At 47.5% G+C, this 18,137-nt stretch overlaps 1 long non-coding RNA gene across 1 annotated transcript; it reads left to right on the top strand.

The window, feature by feature from the left end:
- The first annotated feature begins 244 nt into the window (after nucleotides 1-244).
- Nucleotides 245-3,191, top strand: Gm34138. Its single transcript, XR_386894.3, has 3 exons — nucleotides 245-426; nucleotides 2,157-2,334; nucleotides 2,980-3,191. It is a non-coding gene; the product is annotated as a predicted gene, 34138 (long non-coding RNA).
- Nucleotides 3,192-18,137: the final 14,946 nt, after the last annotated feature.

Below are 18,137 nucleotides of genomic sequence, written 5' to 3'. Positions count from 1 at the left end.
GCCAGCCGGCGGGCGGCTTTCTGTTTAGTATGTAGAGCCGCATCTCCAAGTGAGCTAGAGAGAACATTTCCTCATGTGGGGGCTGGGGAAGATGGATCAGGTTCAGAGGGTCAGAGGAAGCCTAGGATGTGTCCTGGATGAGAGCCCAGAGGCCTTGTTTTTCAAGTACCACGAGGCCGAGACACACATAGGAAAGAAATGGCTTGGGGGAGCGTAAAACAGGATAGGATTAAAAAGAGGAGTTGAATACATCATCTTCAAGGCCTGGCCAAGCTGGACTTTGTTACTACGCCCATGTGCCTGGAATTTCTCAACCTGGGTAGCAGTTGTCTTTGGGAAACTGCTTGCACTTTCTGAGATCTGATCTTTGTGTTCTGCCTGCAAATGTCTTGATTCGGATTCGTGAAGAAGGAGGGGCTACCGAGGGTGAGCAAGCAATAGAACTGTCATTTAGAGAAGGGCATCTGCTCTCTGCTTGGATGACTGAGTGGTGCGGGACTGCTTCACTCACTGGTGGAATGCATGCCCAGAGTCAGGCACTAGACGAAGTGATGTGAGGAGGAAGCTTTGCACTGGGCAATGAGCTCACTGCGCAATAGTTGTTAATTATATTAATAAATCAAAGGCTCTTGAAACATGATGGGAGAGTTTGATGTCAAGTGTCTCCCCACCATGGGTCAGCAACATCTGCTGAGAGCAACCAGAGTCAGGAGCCTTGGGAATGTTGTAAGTTGTTACAGTTTCTAGAAGCCATCAGGGAGATCCAAAGTACATGAAGAGGCTCTTAATGAATGGGCCACCTCGGGGCTCTTCAAAGGGTCCGGTAGATAACAGTGCAATCCTCTTCAAGAGTCCCTGGCTAAAAGCAACAGGATGTGCCATCGAAACAGACTTTGCAGATGGAGGAGAGAGACAGACGCAGGGGTAGCACTGAGTGGGCATGGGTTTGATTAAGGAAAATATGCATGGGAGTTGGGGAAGGCTGGGTGAGCCAAAAAGCAGTATTGTACTTGAGTGATAGAGAGAGGGCACAGAGGGCACCAGGCATCAACATCCGAGACTACTGTGCTTTCTACAGAAGAGTCAGCAAGTTTTAGAGACTTGGGTCAACCCAAAGCCAGCTGTTAAAAGACTCTAGTTCCTTTAGGCAGACTTGTCTTTGCACAGTGCCACACACTGTTATAAGCTTAGCACATTCAGTGGGAGCTACATAGTTTTAACCTAGGAGGCAGTGTAGATTTCAGAGCCCTGCAGCTGGGGCCCTGGGAGCTCGCTGTCTTGTCTCCTAATGCTGGAAGCCCGAAAGGCAGGTTCTCACAGATGCTCCAACTTCCAGTACAGTTACCTCCCAATAAGTTGCCTTCTGGAAGAGGACTAGACATAGAACTTTACTGGAACAAGGAGGACTCAAGCCAATTGCAATGCCTAGCCTGTAGTTGTCACTCCATAAATACGTGTCAAAGGACTCACAACCAAACCCAACCCTGGGAAACGAATCCAGTGATAAAGCATTTGGTTTTGTTTGGCTAAATGTACCCCTCCAAACAAGATTGATTCATCTCTTTCCTAAATACTCCCCTATTGTGACATTAATCTCTTTTGGCAATGGACCTCCAGGACCTTTCAATGCCAGCTGTAAATGCCCTGCATGGTGAGTGTCCTAGTGGCGTGGCCCGCTGGGCCTTTGAGGTCTTTCCAGTTGTGTGTAGACAGCAGGGCTTTCCTGGATTAACTCACTCAGGGACAGCCTTGGCCCAGCAGAGCCACCTTGGGGTCAGATTTGCCACGAGACAGGAATCTGAGTAAAGGTTCATTTTGCTCCTGGAAGGCATTGCTGTGTGTGTCTTTCATCACCGTGGCTCCTGCCTGTCCCCGCTCCTCTGCCTGACATGTACTGTGTTTGTCCCCTTGGAGACCGTGTCCACGGCAGCAAGCCTGCAGCAGACTCAACAGCCAGCTGAGGACAGGGGCTGGCAGAAGCCACAGGCACTGAGAATTTGAGCTTAAGACGAGGGGCAGTAGTAGCAGCAACCCACAGGACTGTCCTCTGAGGCCTTCCAGGACTCAAGAGGGCAGGGCTGCAGGGACAGTCCCTGATCTGCTTCTCCAGGCACTGGGGAGCCCTCCCTGATGTGTGTTTTCTTCTGACAATGCAGGCGGATGCTCCACATCCATCTTCCCCACACAGGCTTCTGCCTGGAGAGGAAGATAAAGCAGCTTGTTCCTCCCTCACTAATGCATTACCGTGGTGTGGCCTGTGGCAAACAAGGACCAATTATTGAGTGTAGGTGTGGGTGTGCGTGTGAGCATGTGCAGAGCCGAGGCTGAGGAGAGGTAAGGAAAGAAAGGTAAATTTTCTATCTCACAGACCACTGATAACATTTTAAACAGGACCTGCTAAAGCCAGTAGCCTAGAATCCCAAGACAATAGCAGTGATCAGTGGTGGGTGGTACTTCTGTAGTGCCTGAACCCAGTAGGTGTTTCTCTAAGCTATTTACTTATACTAAGTCATTTAACCCTAACATTGCCTCCTGAAGAAAGCCTTCCCAACCAGCCCATTTTACAGGTAGGTAAAACAAGGTCATAGCAAAGCCCAGTAAGCTGCTTCAGATGACACCCTGTCACTCCTGACGCTCTCCACCTGCAGACCATGGGCTCTGCTGTCAGCCTGCCGCTCAGCCGCAGGTCCTTTAGCTTGAGTGAGAAGGAAAAGTTGAGACAGAACCTAAGAAGGAGTGAAGGCTTGTAAACCTCTCAGCACACTGCTTAGACCAAGGAGAAATGCAGTCCTTACGTCTGGAAGAAAAAGGAAGGAGCCCCACGTCCCTGACCATCAACTACCTAAATGCCTTAGGTTGGTGGAGGACACAGATCTTGGCACCAGAAAGGCTGGGAAATGTTGGAATGGATGATGCGTGGGAATTGCTTTGGGGAACAAATTCTGCCTCCATGCTTTCTGCTTGTTCTTTCCTTCCTAGGAGTGAAGTGGCCAGACAATCGTGGTCACGTGTGTTTTCCAGGGTGTGGGGCTGTGAATGAACCCATGCAGGGCCTGGGAGCTGTGGAGGCTTAGACACCTCTCTCTGATCCCCGGACGCCATGCAATGAGAATTGATACTCAACACGCTGTGCTCTGCAACGCTGCAAATGCCTTTTGATGATTAAAGAAAGATTGGATTGTTGCGCCTTGTTTTGGCATTACCGTATGTCTTATTGTATTTTTTACTGTATTAAGACTCATTAACCTTTGAAAACTGGTTTTGTGGACATGAAAGCTCTTCTGATTCCCTGTTGTTGTGTGACAAATCACCACACAGTTTAGCAGTCTGAAACAAAACCAGCCATTGTATTATCTCCCGCCGCTTTCTGTGTGTCAGAAATTGTATGGGCTCTGCAGGGACCTCTGACAGTGGCTGCTTAGAAGGGAGCTGGGGCTGCAGTACCTGGGGAGAGAAACTGGCTGAGCGGTTCCCTCAGGCCCTCTGAGTACTCTTTTAGCATCGACTGTTTTGGGCTTTGTCACAACTTGAGGACCTCATATAGTGAGACATAGCCCATGGGAGCTCCTATTCTGAGCAGTCTACTGAACCAGCCAGAAGCCATATTGTCTTTTATGACCAGATATTGAAAGTCATATAGGCTTACTCTTGCTACAGTTAGACTTAGGGAAGGGGAACCCAGACTTCACTTCTCCATTAATAGTGTCAAAGTCACCTCACAAGAACGGCTGAGGACTCTAAGATATCTGGAAACTACAGAGTATGCGAGGGGATCCATGAGCCAGCCTGTATTCCTGCTAGGAACACCGGGGACACTTAGCCGCTTAGGACAAAGCCTCATAGCGCTAGCTAGAGGGCTGAGTGGAGACTTTCATGCAGCAGGAATCTTGGGAAGTTAGAGCTGAAGGGAGATGGTGAGGGGTGGCTGACTAGGCTTAAGAGGGATAGGGAGACAGGAGTAGAGAAGTAATCATTTGGGAGAAACAGCAAACACTGTACACTGTGACTCGGGCCTCTGTTTCCAGAGGAGAGGAGCATTAGCATATATAAGGGATGAACTTGGAGGGGGAGGACAAGATGGTTCAGGGCATAACAGCCTAGGGAAACCTCTAATTCAGATTTGGAAATGAGAAGGGATTAAAGGTAGGAGGCCCTGCTTAGAGCAGCAAGTTAGGGTTGAGGGTTGCAAGAAGCCCTGAGAAAGGGCTTTGTAAAGACCTCAGACCTCCCAGGCATTGTTGCTTAGTGTTAACATTCTCCAGCCTCCGGCAGCCTGCACCTCAGACAGATGGGAAAAGTTCCTCTCCAAAGGGGAGTGGACCAGGACCCCAGGAATGTAGGTACAGGGGCTGTGTCCCAAAGCTCTGCCTGGGAGCACATGGCCCAGAGCCAGGCCTACATGAGAAATTGATTACATGGCCAACTCGACCGCTTAAGGCCTCGGCAAGCAGAGAGCAGCATCTATAAAGTGCCGCCCCCCACGCTGGGTGCCTCCGCGGCCTCTGTTTGAAGGTAAATCCATCCATAAGCCCGCCGTCACTCCAGGCTTAATGTACATGATTTCTGGCATTTACAGCAGCACAGCTCCGAATGCTGGGAGAAACTCCAGCAGAATAATTTGCTGGGGGAGGTGAGGAGAGTGGCAATTGCTCATGGCATATCTGAACAGCTTCCGCTCCCTGGAAAACAAGTTCCCTGACAGTGCCTAGCCTACAGGGCCCTCTCTGGGGCTAACCCTGCTGCTAAGGAGGCCTTTTCTGCTCCAGGGAGGGAGGGCAGGTTGTGCTGCCTTTGCTCACCAAGGGGACGGAAGCCTCTGCTTGGCTCTGGTGAGAGGAGTGTGAGGTCAGGGAGGGTGGACCTAGGCTAGGCCTAGCAGTGCTTTGTGGCATGAAGCAGCTGGGCAGAGGGCTGGGCTTGGCCGCCAGGGCCATGAAGATTTTGTTAGACTCCGGCTAAACACTCTTTGGGGGGGGGGCGGCTGGGGTTTTGCCACAATTCTCACATCTGGGGGACTTCCTGTTTCTCCAAGAGCATATTCTAGCATCTCCTTCTGTTGAGCTTTCTCCTCACCATCCTCATATTTTTCTTGTTTTTTTTTTTACCCTGCTTCTGTTTCTCAGACTAGCTCCTTTTCAGTCTCTGTATCTCTTTAAACGTCCCTTTGTGTCTGGCTCCCGCTTCTTCATTTTGCCTCCTTCCCTCTCCCCTGTCTGCCTTCCTCTCAGTTTCTCACTTTCCAGGGCTTCCGGTAACGCCTGGCTTCCCAGGCACACATAGGAGTTTTTGAACCCAGCATAATCGTGTTGAAGTGCTTTCCTTTTCCTGGTCCCAGTAGCACCTTGGGCTCCACTCCATCTTCCCTGCCCTGAAGGTGTTCCCAGCCAGGTAGCTAGCAAGGCCCACACTGCAGTCAGAATGGACAGCCTCTCCTCACAGCTACACGGTTTATTTTCACCAAGCTTTTCTCTGTGCTCTGCTGGCTCATGGCTTGGCTCTTTGAGCAGGTTGGAAACATACATATGCACACTCCCCAGAAGCCAAGCCTCCAGGGGATGCTCTGTTGCAGTCCATTTCCCTGCTGCGGGGATGGTATCCTTTCCTCCTGTCTCCTTTAATGATCCGACTCAAGAGCGCTCAGTAGCTGCCTCCTGATACTGGATTCGGATGATGCGAAACTCTTGTTCTGTTCTCTTTTTTCTATAAAAATAAACTTTGAGGGGAGCTTCTCCAGCAAACCCTTAGATGAGGGTTCACATTGAGGGTGGTGTTTTAGCAAGTGCTTCCTAGAGCCTGATCCAGAGGAAAGGGAAACTGGGTAGGCAGGGTTGGAGTGCTATAAACATATGGTGTCAGGAAGGGGCCTTAGGAGTTGCATCCTAAGCCTCTGAGCTATGGGATCCTGGGGTGGGGATGGGAAGTCCTGGATGTGGATACGAAGGCTCTGGGCATCAAGCTTAGGAAGACTGGCTGTGGCTTCATACCACTGGCTAACTGTTCCCTACCTTCTCAAACTCTCTTCTCAAACGTTTACTCCAAGTATGTGTGCTACGGTGGACCATAGGTTTATCCACGAGGGTTGACACAAGGGGAAGCCTGCAGATGGAAAGAAGTCTGTGTCTACTCCCTGCAAATAAAAAAACAACTGGTTCTTGGTACCTTTGTTTCAGGAGTTGCTGTGAGCTTATTGATGGACACAACCATGATTAGGGATATTACTTCCCAACAGTGGCTTATCTGAGATACAGGGGATTTTGAGGAATTTTTTTGCATAACTTCTGTAAGTCATATTAATGTGGGAGAGCCCCTTTTCCATAACTGCCTGGTTTCATTTGGTAGAGTTTGGCATTAGTGACTCCACTTTGATTCTGCTAATGCTCCACACCATCGAGGCCACCCTACTCAATGGCAAGCCTAACTACCCTATGAACTATAGTGGATTCACCTAGTATTTAGGTATGTGTTAGACATGACTCTATATATGCTTCATAACTCATCAAATCCTTACAACCCTACTATCTTACAGACACAGAAGACATAGCAGAGAGAGGTAATAATCCCCTTAGACCACCTAGGTAAGAGCACTTGCTGTGTGAGTGTGTGAACCTGAGCTTGGATCCCAGCACCCACCCAAAGATCTATATCTTAATGCTCACTTGCTATCTGCCAGGCAGGTTCGAAGTTCAGTTAGAGACCTTATCTCAAATGGATAATGCAGAGAGTAATAGAGCAGAATTCAGGACATACCTACATATGAACATAATATACTTGTGCATAACAAGTATGTATATGCAGCACCTCTTTCTCCCTTTTTTCTTTCTCCCTCTTTCCCCTCCTTCTAGTTCCTCCTCCTTTTTCCTTCTCCTCCTCTCCCCTCTCCCTCCTCTTCTTCACTACCAATACCATCACATGGACCTACACTCAGGGTCTCATGTAAACTGAATTGCTACCCAAAGGCTGCAGCACATAAAAGCATCCTGTGGGTTAGACTTCAGTGTATATATTTGGGACCCATAGACATTTTGTCCATAACATATCCATCTGGACTGCAAGGGCTGTGCTGTGGGCACCCCAAGCGTACAGCTAGGGGATCTCTGGGACATTGGCCACCTGGATCCTGTGATGTCTTTTGCTCCCCTCCTACACCTACCTCTAAAGCAAAAGTCAGAAACCATCTAAAAACTTCAGACAATTTCCATGAGTTCTGCCATGTCCCACAGACCACCCCCATTGCCACAGTTGCCAGAACCCTATGGAACATGGAGATGGGAAGTTGTGATGGAATCGCAGACAGTGTGTGTTCATGAACTGAAAGGATGGAAAAATGCAGAAAGGGAAGGAAAACAAAACAAAAGAAGAAGCACAAGTTAGAAAATCAGGGGGTGCCTTTATTGGTGGCGTGACTCCCATCTCAAACACCTTTTGTGAAATTCTGCAGACCTGAGGGGCTTATAGGTCTTACATTTTATAGCAGCCTGGGAGGATGGTGAAAGCCAAATGCAAACCTAAGTGGACGAGGGGGTGAGTGGGAGAGAAGCAGCACACCTTGGAGACAGAGAGATCTAGCTCTCCATGACATCCCAGGCCCGGAGCAGCAGCCGGAGGGATGTTACAGGAGAGATAAACATCTAGGTTGAGGGCAGGGAACAAGTTTCCCAAGCAATTCTGGCCTCCAGGATCTTCTTTGTGCAACACCCTTTTCCCATTTTCCTGTATGCCTGCTGCTAGCTGCCTTTAGCCCATGGATCTCAGCCTCGGGGCTTTCTGTAGGACAGCTTTCTTTCTCAGGGAACTGCCACAACTTCTTTTGCTGGCCTGGAGCAACAGAGCTTGAGGACTCCTGCTGCCTTCAAGTTGCAAAGGGCCAATAACTGCTGTCTGTCTGGGAGGGTGTGCTTCAACTTTCATGCTCCTGGTGAATATGTCATTTGTTTGGCCGCCTCTGTCTCTATGTTATCAACTGTGGAACTACACTTATGTCAGACTTTTGTTGAGCCTGGTCTTCCCCTGAGGCCCCCAGCCCTACCTTCTTTGTCCTCCTGGGGGTTGGCGAGGGCATTTATCAGTGGCATGGTGCTGCATGACTGTAATAGCAGCATTCAAGAGGCAGAAGCAGGAGAACTGTTGTAAATTCAAAGCCAGCTTGAGCTATATAGTGAGTTTGGGGCCAGTCAAGGCTGTGTAGCAAGCCATTTCCTAGGAATCCTTGATTCAGGGCCTCTGGCTATGGAATCAGTCAGACAACAGTTAAGAGCCCTGAGCTCCTTAAGAATCAATTAGCCCCTTGGCTCTTCAAAGCACCCCCAGCAAAATCACTAGGAAAATGGTTCAGAGCAAGCACACATCACCCAGACTTACACCTGGGTAGTTTCAGACTTTAACACTGCATGGTAGGTACCCCATTTCCACTTAGACATACTTTCCTCTCTCTAGATTTCTACAGAGGTTTTCATGGCCCTCTGGGAGTTCAACATTCCTTCAAATCTTGACAGTCCTCCCAAAGAATACAATATGCATCTACTACCCAGGAATTAGGCACTGGGGTGCCCTGATGGGAGGCTTTTGTGCAGGTTTCCTTGCTGTGAGCTTTTATACCTGTTCAAGACCCCCACAAAAGGCACCTCAAGACCTCTAGGCATTGCCCTAAACCTGAAGTCACTTTGGATTCCAGCAACTACAAGAGTGATAAACACCTTTATGATGGAGGGACAAAGCCACCCCCTGTGTAGCAGCAAGCTGAAGGACCACCCAGAAATGAGGAAAATTATCTTTAAATGCAAAGCTGTATCTCCGGGGAACTAGATCATCCCCTCAAGTAATAAGAACTTCAGACCACCTTACAGAACCAAGAGAGAGACAGTAGTAATCAGACCACACCTGGACTTGTACTGCTACTTGCAAAATAAAGACAGGAAGGCTGGAGGTAGTCTCCTGCTGTAGATTCTTTATTTTATGTGAGTTCTTTAAAGACAGGCTTGACAGCACTAGACTCTCCCCATTTTTTTTAAACAGTGTGAGGAATTAGACTTAGTGTCTCAAAAGTGCTAGGCAACTGCTCTACCACTGAACTGTGTTGCTTTTCCAACTGTGCTCGCCAACAAGGTCATGTTGACCTAATCTCCTCTTTGTGCTTTTCACCTTCTTTTACTCTCCTCTCTCCTTTAAGAGTAGAGTCTCAATATTTAGCTCTAGCTGTCCTGGAACTTGCTATGTAGACCAAGCTGGCCTCATGCTCACAGAGATCCTACCCAAGTGATGAAATTAAAGGTGTGTTCCACCATACCCTGCCTGGTCTCTTTCTTTTGAGGCAGGGTCCCATGCAAGCCACACTGGCATCAAACTTAATCTGAAGCTGAGGGTGAACTTCTGATCCTCTTGCCTCTATCTTCTAAGTGCTAAGGTTACAGGTACACACCACTATATCTGGTTTATATTATGCTGAGGATTGATCCCAGGGCGTTGTGTATGCCAGGCAACCACTATGACCACTGAGCTATATCCCCAGCCCTTACTCAGGTCACTTGTTGTCTTATTTTGGGTTTCTACTGCTGCAGTGAAACACCATGATCAAGTTGGGGAGGAAGGGGTGTATTCAGTTTATACTTCCATATCACTGTTCATCATTGAAGGAAGTCAGGACAGGAACTCAAGCAGGGCAGGAACCTGGAGGCAGGAGCTGATGCAGAGGTCATGGAGGGATGCTGCTTACTGGCTTGTTCCTCATGGCTTGCTCAGCTTGCTTTTTTAATGAAATTAAGGACTACAAACACAGATGAGGCAATGGGCTGGTCCTTCCCCCATCAATCACTAATTGAGAAAATGCTGTCCATCTGGATTTCATGGAAGCATTTTCTCAATTGAGGACATCTCCTTTCAGATAACTTTAGCTTGGGTCAAGTTGACATAAAACTTTCCAGCACACTCATTAAAAAGAGTTTAATTAATGAATTATTATTGCTTACAATTTTAAATAGTATCTGACAGACTCATACATTCACATAATGAGTTCTAGTCATTTTCACCTTCCACCTACTCTCATCTCACTCCAACTTGGAAACTTCTTTACCACCATTCCCCTTCCTATTTTCCCGTCTTCTTTCTGTGTGTAGCCCACTGAGTTGGATTGTTATTTCTTGCCAAGCATGGGTGGGATGTTATTTACAGTAGCAAGGGCAACTTCTTGTGGCTGTTCCACTAAAGAAAGCATCACTGCCTCCTCTAGCAAACTCTGAGTTGCCAATAATCCCTCAGGGAGCTCTGGAGCCTCGTGGGCCATTCTCTCCTTCAGGAGGAAATGTAAATGGGCCCAATCTTGTACAGGTCTTGTGCAGAGAGCCACAGCTTCAGAGAGTTTATTAGTATAAAGACTTTGCACAGGAACTATCTTTTTTTGCTGCACATCTTCTCATCTTCTGGCTCTTACACCCCATCCGTCTCATCTCCACTGATGTTCTCTGAGCCTTGGAGGTGGGGACTCTGTTGTCGCATTCAGGTTCAAGCACTCCACTATGACTTATTCTTAGGAATTATCTCCATCTGATGCAGCAAGAAGCATCTCGGATGAAGGCTGAGCATTAAAGTATTCTTTGGCTACAAGCATGGGTATTCAGAAGGCAGTTTTGCACCATGACCATTTAGGAAACAATAGCAGAAACTTTCCTTGCTAAGGTCTTGTAAGTTCCCCAGCCATGGGTTCTTAACAAGTTTATAGAACCAGTGTGAGTGCCCTCCTGTGGAACCCGCCTCAAATCTAATCAGGCACTGATCAGTTACTCTTATAATGGTCAAGCAGGCATATTTTATTGTATTTCACAGGATTCACAATTAAGACTGTTAATGATGTAGCATCCTGCATAACATCTTCTGGCATTATGAAAGCTATACAGGAGAGATAATGCTTCCAGTTCAGCTCCAGTTTTATTACTCTATGTCCTGTGTTTAAAGTTTGTGGTATTTTCAGCAATGAGGTCTTACCACCAAGTTCTGATGGACAAATGAGAGCAATAGTAATGTCCTATATTGCTTGGGGGGCTTCCAGGGACTCTCTGGCCAATGCTCATAGAGAAATATCCTACACCTGGCCAACAACTCGTTTTGTTTTGTTTTGTTTTTCAAGACAGGGTTTCTCTGTGTAACCCTGGCTGTTCTGGAATTCACTCTGTAGATCAGGCTGGCCTTGAACTCAGAAATCTGCCTGCCTCTGCCTACCAAGTGCTGGGATTAAAGGCGTGTACCACCACTGCCAGGCTGGCCAACAACTCTTAGAAAAACATTTTTGGCATTTTGTCTAGGCTCCTCCCCACAGTTACCTGGCATCTGCCAGGTGTGCCTGACTGACCTAAAAGGGCTGCTTGCCGCCTCCTCTCTCTTGCCTTCTTGCTCTTGCTCTGTCTTCTTGCTCCTGCTTCCCCCTCTCTCCAGTCTCCCCTTCTCTCCACATGCTCATGGCCCGCCTCCCCTCCCCTCCCCTCCCCTCCCCTCTTCTCCTCTCCTCCCCTCCCCTCCCCTCCTCTCCTCTCTCCTCCTCTCCTCTCTCCTCTTCTCCTCTCCCCTCCCCTCCCCCTCTCTCCCTTTTGATGTTTCTACTCCCTCAACTCGCCTCCCTATGCCCTAAATAAACTCTACTCTATACTATACCATCCTATGGCTGTCCCTTAGGGGGAAGGGATGCCTCAGCATGAGCCTGCAGAGGCATCCCCTATCTCCAAACCTGACTACACATCTACCAAACATTTTTCTTCTCTCCTTATCTTTGTATAAAACACAACAGATACCCTATACATACGGATTTTCATTTAATAACCCAGGGCCACTAGGAGAACCATTATCCATCCATGTAAGCTATCATACAAACTCTCTCTCTTTCTCTCTCTCTCTCTCTCTCTCTCTCTCTCTCTCTCTTGAATCTTTTTGGATTTTTAAGAGAGTTTCTCTGTGTGGCCCTTGCTGTCCTGGAACTCACTCTGTAGACCAGGCTGGCCTCGAACTCAGAGATCCACCTGCTTCGGCCTCCTGAGTACTGGGTTTAAGGGAGTGCGCCATCACCACTGGCTCAAACTCATTTTAAGTTATAAGTTAAAATAAGCTTATGAAATAGCAAGTTTCCATAGGGCTTCTTCATTTTGCTTACCTCTTCTTTCTCTTCCCTGCCTGCCTACCTCCTCTGTTCTTAGACCATTGTACCCCCAGTGTTCACCCTCTCTCGGCTCCTATCCAATGTATTCTACCATCTCCTTACTCTAATGCCACCCTCCCCTTATCTCATCCTTTTAATTAGTGTATTGAAATGTGTAGCTGAGTCTAGCTTGATGGGGCTGCTGGAGCATCTGCTTTCATCTTAAAACTCCAGTAAGGAACAGATTTCCCTTCAATTTGAGGGAACGATGGTCAAGCAAGCAGGCAGTTGTAACGGAAGGAACAGTCTGTGAAGGGTCACTTTTTTGCCACAGGACTTGGTGAGTGGTCAGACAGTTGTGGGTGTTTCAGGGATGGAGGGATATTGTAAAGGGGAATTCTCCTGCCTGCACTGGAACTACGTGGAGAAGGTATAGTCTTTTCCTTGAGGCAGCTTCTCTTCAGCCACTGTTCGTTCTAAGTTTTGTGTGTGTGTGTGTGTGTACCCTGCTTGTGCCTGTGAAGGCCAGGGGCCTATGTTAGCCTATGCCTTCCTCAATTGCTCTCTAACTTAGCTAATGAGACAGAACCTCTCACTGAAGCTGGAGCTCACTGATGGGGTTGGCTGGCCAGCAAGCTCCAGCCATCTCTGGTTGTCAGTGGATTACTGCTCCTGGCTTTTTACATGGACGACAGCAATCTGAACGCAGGGCCTGATGTTTGCACATTTATTGAGCCATAGCACTAGATTCCTTCTGCAGCTTTTAAAAATGTGTCTTGTTCATTTTTATGCAACTGACCTACTGACTTTCGTTTAATTTTTAGCTTAAAAATGTGTGTTGTGGGGGAATGAGAGAGGGAGGATGCTGGGGGAGAATACCAAACTGGATGTGGTCCATATGTTTGTGGACGAGTACTGGGATTACAAACGCACGCTATGGCATCTCTTTTGTTCCATGGGTGTGAGTCCTAGGGATTGAATGCAAAAGGTAGGCTTGTATTGTTCAAGCCATACAAGCCTGTTGGGTAGTCCGTCCCCCCCACCTGCCACTAGCTTGCTGTGTTTCTTCTAGTTCTTGCTATTACATTATTATCATCATCATTATATCGCTCCTTACTGTCTTCTCAGGACTCTGTTCTAGCTGCTTTGTGAGGATTATATGACCTGGTAGGTTCCCAGGTCCTCTGGTTTTTAGTTGGTTGTGACCAATGAGAAGCACCCACAAGAGTTTAAAGAGGGAGGGAGCAGCGTGAGGCTGGGTGTCTGAATCACTTCAAATCTCTCTTTCTAACTCATAACATTGGCAGTGTCTGTGTAACCGACTTGGCAGAAAGGAAGATGTTCTAGAGAGCCCTGTTGTGTCTTTCAATCTGATTATCAGACTGTTGAAACAGTGGGTCCCAAAGAAATGGGAATTTCCCCAGGAATCTCCTGCTGGGAAGAGGGAAAGGCACCACACAGAGGGATGAACTGTCTCCCAGAAAGAGTTTTCACACAGTGTCAGACTTCCTTACAGGATGCAGCTGAAGCCCAGACAATGAATGATGGGTCAATGGTGGGCGGGATCGCACCTTGGCTGGGACTGCTTAGATCTGCAAATCCTTGGCCTTCTATTTAAACTTTGATCTCACTTAAGAACCCCAAAGGCTGACTTGGGGGTTTCCCTGCTGGATCTCTTTGTCCCTCTTCTGAATGTGGGCACACTGAATAAATCCTTTCTTGCTTTCCACTTTTAATTTGGTTCCTTTAATCAGCTTAGTGAGGACAGGTGGCCAGATCTGACTTGGGGCACAGGCTGTGACCCCCCCAAGTTCGATAACAGTAGTAGCATTTCTGTATATACAACTCCTGCCCTATCCAGTGGTCGTTTTCTCATAGTTGCCTTGTTGAATGGGGGCAAAGCCGCTTGCTCCCAGGGCTGGTTCAGGGCGGAGCTTGTTAAAAGCTGCTGGATGCTTCATCATGCCTCATTGTGTACCCCAACACCTCAACACTGCCCCCACCTTTGCAGTCTGCCCTTAGAGCCACTTCAGTTAAATTTTCAGAGCATGCGAATGGCCCCTGCTGGGTCCCAGACATATGCAATTTAATTTTCTTGACTAAGTTCGGCAAAAGGCTTTTGAGGCTTAATTTTTCATCCATCTTAATAGCTTTTCTTTCCGGCTTTGTCTTACCTGGAAACTTGCTGAACAAACTTTTCTTGCTGTCTAAAGCCAGCCAAGTCCACACTGCACCTGGCTGCTAACCAGGGAAGGGGATTTGAAAAGTCCACACTTTAAGCTGGGATCATATTTCCTACAAGAGTCTGCTGTCTCCCTTCTCCACGCAGGAATTGTGGGAAAGCAAGCTAGAGAATCATTCACGTGGAGGAAAGAGGGCGAACTTGGGAAAATGGTTGATCCACAGTTATAATCTGGCCCATTGTATATATTCATCGGAGACACTGGGGAAAATGATGCTCAGGACAGATTGAGAGGAGTCTGGCTCGTCACTACAGAGTTCCCCGAAGACTGGCATCAGTGGAGAGGGACACTTGTAGAAGACACTGCCAATGCTCACTGATGGTCACCTGACTAGATCTCATTGGTCAGCCTCCCCTCGGTCCCATGTGACTGAATTCTGATCAGTGGCATTGTGGGTGGAGATGATACCTAGCATTTCTACCCTTGACTTCCAGAAACCTTCTCAGTCATATGTTGAGAGTGGCAGCATCTTATGACGGAAAGATCCCTGTGGAGAGATGACCATGGGAAAACCAGGCCCTTCTTGCTGGTAATAGGTTGTGGGTGTGTAAGCAAAAAAACTTTACTGTTTAGGACACTAGATGTAGGAGTTAGAGTAGTTAGTCCACCCTGACTAATGCAAGAGTGGGTACCAGAAACGACCAAACCCACATAACGCATGCATACAGTTATTCAACTAGCTATGACTCAGCAAATTATAGTACTAGCTAGCCCATTTTGGTGTTTTCTATAAAGGAAAGCTGTGAGCTCTTGAAAAATGCTTGCTTAGATCAAGAATACGCATAACTTCTCTCACCTCCACCAGGCAGCACAGTCTTATTTCTCAACTAAAAAACAAACAAAAAAAAGTTATAAAATTTGTTTGGCCTGGTTTGCATGTAGTGATTCTATGATTCTCTCTCCTAATCCACCTGTTCCTTCCTCCTTTTTTTTAAGTCTCTCTAATAGTCAACTTAAATTTCTTTGTAGAAAACTTCCTCAACTTTATGGTCTCATAATTCTTGAGAAATCTGCTTTTCTCCTATTTTTTTTTCCTTTTAGAAAACACAACATTTATTCTCTTTTAGCCAATTTGGCTTCCACAAATGTAGAATAATATAGACTTCTCTATCACGTCACAGAAAATGCCAGAACTTATGACAAATTAACTCCATTCCCTCTCACTTACCCAGCTATGCACCAGTGTTCTCCACAGTGTGTACTTACTGATACAATGAATACTCACCCAAGTCTGCTAATATATCAGCCCCATTTTGAGACTATGGGATGGCTCAGCTGGAAAAGTGTTTGCCTTAAAAGCTTGACAACCTGAACTCCATCCCTAGAACTCATATAAACTTGCCAGGCGTGGTGACCTACCTTTCTAAGCCCAGCCATGGGGAGGTGGGGACAGGACAATCCCCGAGGCTCACTGCCCAGCCAATGTTGAGTACCTGGTGAACTGCAAAAAACCCCGTTTCAAAGGAGGTAGATTTTGCTCCAGACGATGACACCTGAGATTGTCCTCTGTAACAGCTCTCCCCACACTTGCACACACACACACATACATGCGATATGTGCACACACACATACACATACAATAATTAAAATATTCCGCAGTTTTGGAAAAGTGATTCATCAGGAGGCAATTCAATCGAGGGCTGCTTACCTTGTGTGAGGCACAGCCAGGATTCTCACTCTGCCATCAGCGGCCACCCATGGCTGCATCCGCTGCTGCTGCTATCTAGTCTGTGTTTGGTTTGTTCTGACCATTCTCTGCTTCCTTTCTCACACAATCATCTGTACTGTGCCCTCCCAAGCAGTATCCCAGGGAATACAGATGAGGTTCTGCAACTCAGCAAGATTATATGACTACTCAGGGGCCAGGAAGTCCAGGCCACTGGGCAATATAAGCCGAGTGCATCACTACCAGAGGGATGAAGGGAGTGGAAAGATCCATGGCTCTCTTGCCTCTGCTCAGCCCTGACATCCTGGAGCCTGACAAAGCAACCTTCTTGGACACCCACTCAGTTGCTACCTGGTAACTTCCCTTGGAACACTGGAAGGGGGGGCAAAGGAGAGGCAACACGCCTGCAATGTAATTAACACTATAACAACTTGTTTCCCCCTTGGAGAATTACACCATTAGCTGCTTCAATTGTGCATGAAATATAAATTACATTACTCGGAGGCATCATGTCGGAGCAGACGCGATGCTAAGTGACGAGGCTCTCCAGGGTGCATCCCCCTCCCCAGCCAGCGGGTCAGAAGGAACATGGCCCCCGAGGCTGAGTGCCAGCCCGTCAGTCTGTCATCTCCTTGGCTGTTCTAACCTAGAGAACCCACTAGGAAAAATTGTTCCTGCGCTATATTGGGCTTCCTAGCATCTTTTTTTTCTATTCATTCATAGGTTCATAATTTCAGACTTTTCCTTTTCTCTTCCCCAGTTTCCCCCACCCTACACAAGCAGCAAAGAGAAGGTATTTTCTTGCTTTTTGGTATGTACATGTTTATACATGCTTGCTTATATTCTTGTGTGCAGGTCTGTGTGGGTAGCCATTATATTTATTTGTTAATTTTAAAATGACTTACCATTATTAGTGTATGTTTGTATGTGTGTGAATGTGCACACATGTGCATGCATGCTCGTGTGTGTGTGTGTGTGTGTGATGTATGAATGTGGGCATGGATGTACCACAGCATGTGCATGACGGTTAGAGGGCAGCTTATGGAGTCTGTTCTCTTCTTCCCACTTTGTAATCTCTTCCTGAAATGAAACTCAGGCCATCAGCCTTGCAGGCCATGCTCTTTACCCTCTGAACTATGTCTCCTGCTCATGAGTGCATATTTTAACAGGCCAGAGGAGTCAGTCCAGAAGATTAAATACTTGCCAGAGCAGTGTAAAGAGGATGGACAGCTTCGCCTGAGAATAGGTAGAAGCAGTCCTTTACCATTGGGTCTAAATGACTTTGAGTTTGTAGGAAATACTGCCAACCCCACCCTGACCTCCCCACCCCCATCAGACCCTCACAGCTCCCTGATTTTTACAGCATCTCTCTGGGCATGGTCATTAGCCAGCTTGAGAGCCGTGCCAAGTGTGAGCAGTGCTGGTTTGGGAGGGTGCTGGGAAATGAGATGCCTGGTTTCAGTCCATCATCCTTCTTGCAGTACATACAACAAAGGAACTTTCCAAACTCTGGTGTCTTAAGAAGGTTTCGTTGCTTTCTCTATGGAACGGGCTAATTTGGGTCTCTTTCCATTCTGGGAAAGGAAGTGGAATCAAGGATGATCAGCAGTGACCACTAATGTGACTTTTAAGGAGCTGCTACCCTTCAGTCTTTGGGTCGCTCCTCTCAACCCCTGGTGCCTGGTCCCATGGGAATATTTGAGAAGACTGCCCTTGGGTGCTGTTAGCAGCTGCTGGGAAGGCTCCGAGCCAGCTCCTCTCGCCAGAGCCCATGTTAACGGGCAGGCAGGAAGTTTGGAAAGCAAGCCTGAAGCTGCAGGAGAAATTTGGGAAAATATCGTGCAATTACCCTAATGACAGCTGTACAAATCACACAACCGCTCCTCAAATCCCCTGCCTGCGAGCAGAGCCAAAACCCACATATGGATTCAAGGAGACCTGCAGAGGGCCGCAGGGTGGGGGAGGGAGAGCCAAAGGACTCTAGGGGCTCTGCTCCTGCTGAGAAGGAGAAGGCTGCTTCCTCAAAGTCCTCTCCAGCTCTGTCCTATTCAAAGCAGCCCCTTCCTATGGAAAGTCTTCCATCTGTCTGTCTCTTCCTAGTTTCCTCCCTCCC

The sequence above is a fragment of the Mus musculus genome, chromosome X, assembly GCF_000001635.26.
Source record: "Mus musculus strain C57BL/6J chromosome X, GRCm38.p6 C57BL/6J".
Taxonomy (NCBI): Eukaryota; Metazoa; Chordata; class Mammalia; order Rodentia; family Muridae; genus Mus; species Mus musculus.
The sequence above is the reverse complement of the archived record's forward strand: the minus strand, read 5'-3'. Positions and strand labels throughout refer to the sequence as shown.